General features: G+C 41.8%; 1 pseudogene; it reads left to right on the top strand.

Annotated features, from left to right (window-relative positions):
- Positions 1 to 5,618: 5,618 nt before the first annotated feature.
- On the top strand, positions 5,619 to 8,588 carry LOC112320480 (acidic leucine-rich nuclear phosphoprotein 32 family member B pseudogene; annotated as a pseudogene).
- Positions 8,589 to 10,005: the final 1,417 nt, after the last annotated feature.

The following is a 10,005-nucleotide window of genomic DNA, read 5'->3' as shown; positions in this document are numbered from 1 at the left end:
ACAGACTAAGAGAATATGAATGTCTTACATCAACTTTTCAAACCATTTGAACCAGGAGGCACCATCAATCCTTTGCCTGTTAATCCAATAATTGGTTATGTTTGACAGTCTCAGGAGGGATTTCAGCAAAAACTAAGTCAACGGACCAACTGTGCTTGATTGCTAATTAGCCTTTAGGCCTAGCCAGGGTTTCCAGAATTAGAGAACTCCACATGACTACAAACTTCCCATTCAGTCTATTTAACTCAAAGTTTTTGGCCTCCATTCTCATTGAGAAGCCTTAAAAACACTGTTGGTTGAACTAATGTTGACGTATTTGACCCCTAACAAGGTTATATCCAATTCAAACATCCATCCACCCGGCATTTATTGAACACCTACAATATAGCATGCTGATTTACATGTATTTAAATCAGTATGCTCCTGATTTAATATTGGACTACCCAGATACAGTTTCTGTGTCCCTGTAGAAATTATAGCCTAGGGAACAGATTAAAAAATAAGCAAGAGATGAATAAATATATAAGCACAATTTGGGATTAGGCTAAAAAGTAAATACACAGAATTAAGTATCCAAGCATAGTGACCCACAAAGATGGAAACTTCTTAGATAGGACCTCAGGGTCTCTGGAAGGTGATGTTTAAACTAAGACATAAATGGTAGGGGGAAGTGCATGCGCAAAGTGGAGGGAACAGCATAGGCAAAGGGGCCAGTGCAGTTAGGAAATAGTATGTTCCCTATAAATTTATTTTGAATTTATATTACAAAATTTAGATTTTCTGACTCTTTTAAACAGTTAGATTGTTAATAGTGAGTCTTGTACAAAGGTGAGAGATATCCCTAATTCCTCTATGCTAAATACTTGTTTGGCAGCAGGTCTGTGGATTGGAACTGGAAAATGGGGACAGGGACAAGGAGTCCTAATTAAGCAACAGAAAATAATCATTTAAATGGCATGCCTAAGCAGTTGTCAAAGCCATAGCTAATACAGCCAAGATCCAAAGTGCTTCTCAGGAGCCAGAGCTGCAGTCAAGGGGAGTGAAGTCAAGTAATATCGGAAAGGTCAGCATTCTAAAACATCTTAAAAGATTGATGTCAAACCAAAAGGGTCTCCTGCTTCCTTGCCTTCTTGGAGGAAACAAAATAGTGAGTTGGACAGGTTGGAGCAGGCAAGGAACCAGAAGTAGGAAGTCAAAGTCAAAATATACAGAAAATAAGAGTCTTAAGAAGATGGGTCAGATATAGGAAAGTAACCGAGGAGGGAGGTCATGAAACCAGAGAAACAAGAAGAAACCAAAAGATGGTGTGAGGCGTCCAGAAGAAAATAGGACTTAGATGACAGAGGGAAGAGATTTCAGACACCCATTTTACAATTGCAAAGGAAGATAGATTGCAAAATAGGGATCAGGATTTTAAGAACTTAAGTCTGTAACTTCCTTATGTTTATAATTTTTACTATAAACCATAACAAAAACAAATTGTTTTGCCAAAACAATTAGAAGGAACACCCCTAAAACCAACAGGGGCTGTGGGCCTCAAGGAAGCTAAGGAGTCCATGTCCCACTTTAACCAAGCAAGGGATTAAACAGATCTCCAAAGATGGCAAGAGCTTCAGGAAAAACACACACACAGAGCTGCTTTGGAAACCTTGCGGCTGAACAGGAGAAGCACCTGTGCGAGGTTTTTTGACATTTGGTGACTGGACATGAGGATGGTTCCCTGAGAGAACCAGCTGGAAGCCCAAAGATCCAGAAATGTGGGAGAAAGGAAGCATAACTGGGTCAGGCATATGCAGTGATGACCACCATCTCCATTTCAGATGAAGTAGCTTACTTAGACCTGGCCCCTTAGGGTAAACACCCAAGAAAGTCTTCAGAACCTTGCTACTTGGAGTGTGATCGATGGACCAGCAGCATTGGCTTCACCTCAGATATTGTTAGGAATTCAGAAACTCAGGCTTCAGTCCAGACCTACTAAATTAAGATCTGCATTTTAACACGATACCAAGTGATTCCTATGTAATTTAAGATTTAAAAAGCACTGGTCTAGGACATCCCTGGACTATCCAAAAGAGCATTACAGGCTATATAAAGAGAGGACAGAAGGAAGGAGCTAATTTGTGGATTTGGACGTGGATGATGAGTTGCAGTTTAAACCAAAGCTAGACTTGGGACAATCTGAGGGCAGAGAGCCAGCAATCCTACAGGTGGCAGGATGGTCCCTCCTGTTGAGAGAACAGTCTCATTTCCTTAGCCAGCAAAGCAGCTGAGAGTAAAAATTTAAAAAAATTAAAAAGTAAAAAACAGGCCATTCTAAAGACCCTCCTGAAGGAGACAGTGTTAAGGCCTGGAGGTAGATGACTGGAAGAAGGTTACCTAGCACTGAAGACCCAGAGATTAAGTTGCTTAGAGTCTCTGTCACAAAACAAAAAAGAAGAGAGAGATACAGAGTCCTCAGGAGGCAAATGGCAGCATTTTATACAAGGAAGCCAGCCCAACTCTCACCAATAGATTTCCAAGTATGTGGAACAGAGATCTGTTTGCTTTTCTTTATTCCTCTAAACAAACAGAAGTCCTGTGGAATATTCCTATGAACTAGGTACTGTTTCATAAAAGCAAATTACGAACAAAGCTTACAGAAGTCAGAGAGGTCCAGTATGGATATCTGATCTCTCCCTGCTTGACCAGGCTCATGTGTCACTCCATATTTTATATTCTAACAATAGAAAACACATGACACTTCTAAGGAATCCTAAACAACTTTAAAGGCTTTTGGAAATGGCTGGATTTTCTGCTGAGTTGGTTGGGGACAGACCTAAAGACATGGTTTTATGATGCATTTTGTACCCTAAAATTTGCCCTTAAGCATGATGACTAAGCAATCTAGGTTTCACTGACAATTATATTTTGTAATTATTTGTTGGGATAACTACTAAGAGGTCATCTTTTCATCTTTATCTACAGCACTCAGCATTCTTGACACAGAGAAGGTACTCAGTTGTTATTACTTGGATAAATGAATAAATGAGAGAATTGTCTTGGTTTAGAGGCTCAGACAGCCTTCTTATTTTTTATTCCTTTTTAAAATTATTTGTTATTGTTTATGCTACTTCAGTTGTCCCAGTTTTTGCCCCTTTGCCCCTCCCTACCCATCCCCTACCCTCAGGCAATCCCCATACCATTGTCATGTCCATGGGTCCTGCATATACATTCTTTGACTACTCTATCCCCTGTGCTGTACTTTACGTCCCCATGACTATACTGTAACTACCAATTTGTACTTCTTAATCCTTTCACCTTTTTCACCCATCCCCCTGGCCCCCCTCCCATCTGGCAACCATTAAAACATTCTCATGTATCTATGATTCTGTTTCTGTTCTGCTTGTCTGTTCATTTGGCTTTTTAGATCCAATTGTTGATAGGTATGTATTTATTGCCACATTATTCTCTTCTTTTTAATGAAGACCCTTTAACATTTCATATTATATAGATTTGATGGTGATGAACTCCTTTAGCTTTTTATTGTTTGGGAAGCTCTTTATCTGTCCTTTAATTCTAAATGATGGCTTTGCTGGGTAGAGTAATCTTGGTTGTAGGTCCTTCTTTTTTATCACTTTGCATACTTATTGCCAATCCCTTCTAGCCTGCAAAGTTCTTTGGAGAAATCAGCTGACAGTCTTATGGGAGCTCCCTTGCGGATAACTAACTTCTTTTCTCTTACTACTTTTAGGATTCTTTGTCTTTAACCCTTGGCATCTTAATTATGATATGTCTTGGTGTGATCGTCTTTGGGTTCATCTTGCTTGGGACTCTCTGTTCTTCCTGGAATTGTATTTCTATTTGCTTCACTGAGTTAGGGAAGTTTTCTGTCATTATTTTTAAAAATAGGTTTCAATTTCTTTCTCTCTTCTCCTTCCAGCAACCCCATGATGTGAATGTTGGTATGCTTGAAGTTGTCCCAGATGTTTGTTACACTAGCCTCATTTTTTCGGATTCGTTTTTCTTCTTGCTATTCTGTTTGATTGTTTTTTGCTTCCTTATATTCCAAATTACTGATCTTATTATCATCTTTATCCACTTAACTGTTGATCCCCTGTAAACTGTTCTTTATTTCAATTAGTGTATCCTTCATTTCTGACTATTTTCTTTTTATGCTGTTGAGGTCCTTACTACGTTATTTGTAAACATACTTATAACCAGTGTTATGAACTCTGCATCTAGTAGATTGCTTGTCTCTATTTTGTTTAGTTCTTTTTCTGGAGTTATGTTCTGTTCTTTCATTTGGGCCATGTTTCTTTGTCTCCTTATTTTGGCAGCCTCCCTGTGTTTGTTTCTATGTATTAGGTAGAGCTGCTATGTCACCTAGACTTGGTGGAGTAGACTTGGCCTAATGCAGTAGATGCCCTGTAGATTTCAGTGGCACAGCCTCCCCTATCACCCAAGCTAGGTACTGAAGGTGCAACCTCTGTGTAGACTGTGTGCAACCTCCGTGTAGGCTGTGTACACCCTCCTGTTGTAGATGAGTCTTGATTGTTGTTGGCACATCCAACATCAGCCACAAACTGTGTTCTCTCCAGGGTCACACAGCATAAACAACAAAGCAATCTGCAGATAGCTGCTACTTGTGCTGGGCTTGGAGGTGCCCAAGCAAGACAAAGCTATTAACCAAGGCTAACTGCTGCTAGTGCCAGGACAGAGAAAACTTAGTGGGTACAAGGCTCACTGAAGCCAGATGCTGTTTGTTTGAGAAAATTTAGGAAAATCTGAAGCATGGGCCAACACAAGCCAATTGTATGGAAAATCCACTGGAAACAGCTTGACTGGGCCCAAAAGATGGGTGGGCAGGGCCTCAGAGAATCACCACGTTGGGGCAAACAGTGTGATCCAGGTTGATGGAGTCTAAATATGGTGCCCAGCTGCCAGCTCTACGGCTCTGCGGGGGAAGGGCTCAAGAAAGGAACAATGGCCTCTGCCAGCACTTCTGTCTGGGAGAAATCTGTCCCCCTGATGCCAGACAATTCAGTTCCTCCCTGGATGTCTCTAATGTCTTTCTTTCTGCTGCCCTCACACTGGAGCTCAGAGGGAGTGAGTCCAACCCAAGTAAGTCCATGTGAAGGCCCTTTAAGAGGAATTGCCTGAGACTACAGCACTTACTATCTTTCACAGCCTCAATCTCTGCTGTTTTTTACAGCCAGAAGTTACAGAGACTTTTCTTCCTGGTACTGGAGCCCTGGTATGGGGGCCCTGGTGTGGGGCTGGCACCAGCTTATTTCCTGTCTCTGTCCCTCCTACCAGTCTCAATGTGATTTCTTCTTTAATTACATAGTTGGTTTCTTCTTTAATTATGTAGTTGTTGGACTTCCATTCAGCTCAATTTCTGACAGTTCTGTATGATGGTTTTTCTATAGTTTATTTGTAATTTTGATGTGGTTGTGCAAGGAGGCAAGTACCATGTTTACCTATGCCTCCATCTTCCAGACAGCCTTCTTAAAAAGGCAGAAGTCGAGTTTCCAGAGGCCATCCATGTTCCTTGGTTTAAGACACTCTTCCTCCAAGTTCAAAGCCAGCAATGGAATTTATTTCAAGGAGCCAATTGTAGAGAGATGGCATGTACAATGATGAACAACTGGAAGAAACCTGAATGTCAGTCAGTAGGAAACCAGGTTCGAGAACTTGTTCTGGACAATTGCAAATCGAATGATGGAAAAATTGAGGGCTTCCCAAGCCAAAGCAGAGAGCAGGATCCCTCTGGAATGAATGGTGGCGGGTAAAGGCAGAAGCACAGAAGGCAGCCAGGAGGATATTGCAATAATACAAGCAAGGGGTATTGGTTCTTGGATGGACTGGAACAATGGACAAAGATCTATTATTAAGTGAAAACCACACAGCAATGTGGGCTATTGCGCATAATAAATTGGTTTGAAGCACACACACATTCAGGAGTATAAAGACTTTTTTTTCTCCCTGAAAGATCCAGGAAAAAGAGAACCAAGATGGGGGCGTAGGTAGACACACTGCGCCTCCTCGCACAACCAGAACTGACAGAGAATCGAACGGCAAGGGGGTCCGACACCAAGGAAATAAAAAATAAACATGCATCTAGTCCGGTAGGAGGGGCGGAGATGGGCACCGGGGTGGTGAGGACTCGCGTAGCTGTGGCAAGACCGAGACTGGCGGAGTGTGGGACCAACAGGGCAGGCAGTCCGAGCACTAGCAGACCCTGCCGCCACACATTCGCGCAGATAAACCGAGAGGGCCGGACTTGGAGTGGCGGAGAGCGGGCAGGCAGAGTGCGGGTAGCACACCGCAGCCCCACATTTGAACATAGATAAACCGGACGAACAGCAGGGAGCGAAGCAGACCGTGCAACCCAGGGCTACAGCTCGGGGGAAATAAAGCCTCAAACCTTTGATTGAAAACGCCTGTGGGGGTTGGGGCGGCAGCAGGAGAGACTCCCAGCCTCACAGGAGAGGTCGTTGGAGAGACCCACAGGGGCCTAGAGTGTGCACAGGCCCACCCACTCGAGAACCAGCACCAGAGGGGCCCAGTTTGATTGTGGGTATCGGAGTGAAAGATTAAAATCCGGAGGAGAGTGAAGCAGGCGCCATTGCTCCATCTGGGCCCCTCCCCCACATACAGCGTCACAGCACACCAACCAGCGTTACCCCGCCCCAGTGAACACCTAAGGCTCCTCCCCTTAAAGTAACAAACGCGCCAAGACAAAAAAAAAAAAGAAAAAAAAATGGCCCAAATGACAGAACACTTCAAAGCTCCAGAAAAAATACAACTAAGCGAGGAAGAGATAGCTAACATATCGGATGCACAGTTCAAAGCACTGGTTATCAATATGCGCACAGAATTGGTTGAATCTGTTCGAAAAGTAGATGAAAAAATGAAGCCTATGCTAAGAGAAACAAAGGAAAATGTACAGGGAACCAATAGTGATGCGAAGGAAACTGGGAGTCAAATCAATGGTGAGGACCAGAAGGAAGAAACAAACATCCAACCAGAAAAGAATGAAGAAACAAGAACTTGGAAAAATGAGGAGAGGCTTAGGAACCTCCAGGACATCTTGAAACGTTCCAACATCCGAATTATAGGGGTGCCAGGAGAAGAGGAAGAACAAAAAATTGAAAACTTATTTGAACAAATAATGAAGGAGAACTTCCCTAATCTGGCAAAGGAAACAGACTTCCAGGAAGTCCAGGAAGCTCAGAGAGTCCCAAAGAAGCTGGATCCAAGGAGGAACACACCAAGGCACATCATCATTACATTACCCAAGATTAAATGCAAGGACCTACATCCAAGATTACTGTATCCAGCAAAGCTATCATTTAGAATGGAAGGGCAGATAAAGTGCTTCTCAGATAAGGTCAAGTTAAAGAAGCTCATCATCACCAAGCCCTTATTATATGAAATGTTAAAGGGAGTTACCTAAGAAAAAGAAGATCAAAAATAGGAACAGTAAAAATTACAGCAAACTCACAGTTATTAACGACCACACCTAAAACAAAAACAAAAGAAAACTAAGCAAAAAACTAGAACAGAAACAGAACCACAGAAATGGAGATCACATGGAGGGTTGTCAATAGGGGAGTGGGAGGGGGAGAGGGGGGAAGGTACAGAGAATAAGTAGCATAAATGGTAGGTAGAAAATAGACAGGGGGAGGGTAAGAATAGTACAGGAAATGTAGAAGCCAAAGAACTTATATACATGACCCATGGACATGAACTATGGGGGGGAATGTGGGAGGGAGGGGGTGGGCAGGATGGAGTGGAGTTGGGGGGGGGAATGGGACAACTGTAATAGCATAATCAATAAATATATTTTAAAAAAAGAAAGAAAAATTGAGGGCTTAACAGCTGAATTTGTGAACTTAGAGTTCCTCAGTTTAATAAATGTAGGCTTGATTTCACTTTCAAATCTCCCCAAACTACCAAAATTGAAAAAGCTTGAGCTCAGTGACAATAGAATCTGTGGAAGTCTGGACATGCTGGCAGAAAAACTTCCAAATCTCACATATCTAAATTTAAGTGGCAATAAACTGAAAGATATCAGCACCTTGGAACCCTTGAAAAGTTGGAATGTTTGAAAAGCCTGGATCTGTTTAACTGTGAGGTTACTAACCTGAATGACTACTGAGACAGTGTCTTCAAGCTCTTGCCCCAGCTGACCTACCTGGATGGCTATGACCGAGAGGATCAAGAAGCTCCTGACTCAGATGCCGAGGTGGATGGTGTGGATGAAGAAGAGGATGATGAAGAAGGAGATGAGGAGGACGAGGAGGATGAGGATGGTGAGGAGGAAGAGTTTGACGATGAAGAGGATGAAGATGAAGATGAAGATGTAGAAGGGGAAGAGGATGAAGATGAAGTCAGTGGGGAGGAAGAAGAATTTGGACATGATGGAGAAGTAAATGAAGATGAAGACGATGAGGATGAGGATGAGGATGAAGAGGAGGAAGAAAGTGGGAAAGGTGAAAAGAGGAAGAGAGAAACAGACGATGAAGGAGAAGATGATTAAGATGCTAAATAACCTGCAAACAAAGAACTGTTCAGTATTGGTTGGACTGCTCGTATGGATTTGGTAGCTGTTTAAAAAAAGGTAGCTGTGATACAAACCCCAGGACACCCACCCACCCAAAGAGCCAAAGAATAGTTCCTGTGACATTCCGCCTTCCTCCATTTAGTCCCTTTTGGAAATTCACCACCAAGCTTGGGGACTGCACCCCAGCAAAATTGTAAGCGTTGTTAGGTTTTCATGTAAGACTCTTGCTGTAGCGTGGGTAGCTGTGATTGGTGAGTCAACCGTCTGTGGCTACCAGTTACACCAAGATTGTAACAGCATTTTTACTTTCTGTACAACAAAGAAGCTTTGTAAATAAAATCTTAACATTTATTAAACAAAAAAGACAGAAATCAGTCTCCAATTTTTCCAAAGCCAGCAAATAAAACAAACACAAAATCCATCCTGGAGTAGAGAAGCAATTAGGCTGAGAAACAATCAGAAATTAGCCCTGACTTCTAGTTAGTCCCAAATTTCCAGTTACTTCCAAGTGTAGCTATTATAATGACACTAAAACTTACTAGATCAAAAACTGTTCCCTCAAAATATTATATATATTCCTAAATTCTCCAAAATCATTCATGATATATGTGTCCCCAATATTTCCTTACTCACAGACTCAAATTTAGTTTTTACTTTTCTTTGTTCCACGTATACATCTTGCTACAAAGTTCTGTGATTTGTTTCACTGATATCTTTCATGTATCTTCTTCACCGTATGATCCCATAGTCATCACTCCTGTACTGACCCCATCACTTCACCTTCACGTCATCACAATATCCTCCTGGCTGGACTTTCTCCTCCTGTCTAAGTTCTTCCTGACATAACTTTCAAAGAAACAAAAAACAAGAAACAAAACCCTTTCTCTTCTCATTCTCTTAACGACCACTTTTTCTCCCAATTGCCTATTGACTCAAATATAAGATAGATAGACTTGCGTTAATATTTCCTCATCTATTACTATTCTCTAAATGCTGTGGGTCAAATTGAATTTCTTACCATTTTCTTCCCAACTCTTGATCATTCCCATTTTTGCTAATTTTTTAATGATTTTTCTCTGCCTTGTTGGTACTTAAACCTCCCCATCAATTCATGGCTATCATAGAGTGAAAATCAGATTCAAGATTCACTTGTTACCCTCCTTGTTTGACCTAGGATACATCTTGGTTAAGATGATCATCTTTTTTTTCTATTTTTTTATTTTGTTTAATTACAGTTTTCTGTCTTTCCCCCCACCCTTCCCCACCATCCTATCCCTCCCCACCTCTTTCCCTTTTCCACCCGAACTTCTTATTTCTCCTATGTCCTTTATAATCGTTCCTGTAAACCCTTCACCCTTTCCCCCCATTATCCCCTCCCCTCTCCCCTCTGGTCACTGTCAGTCTGTTCTCAATTTCAATGTCTTTGGTTCTACTTTGCTTGTTTGTTTTGTTGATTA

Source organism: Desmodus rotundus, chromosome 2 (assembly GCF_022682495.2).
Source record: "Desmodus rotundus isolate HL8 chromosome 2, HLdesRot8A.1, whole genome shotgun sequence".
Lineage (NCBI taxonomy): Eukaryota > Metazoa > Chordata > Mammalia > Chiroptera > Phyllostomidae > Desmodus > Desmodus rotundus.
This window is presented reverse-complemented; position numbering and strand designations above follow the sequence as displayed.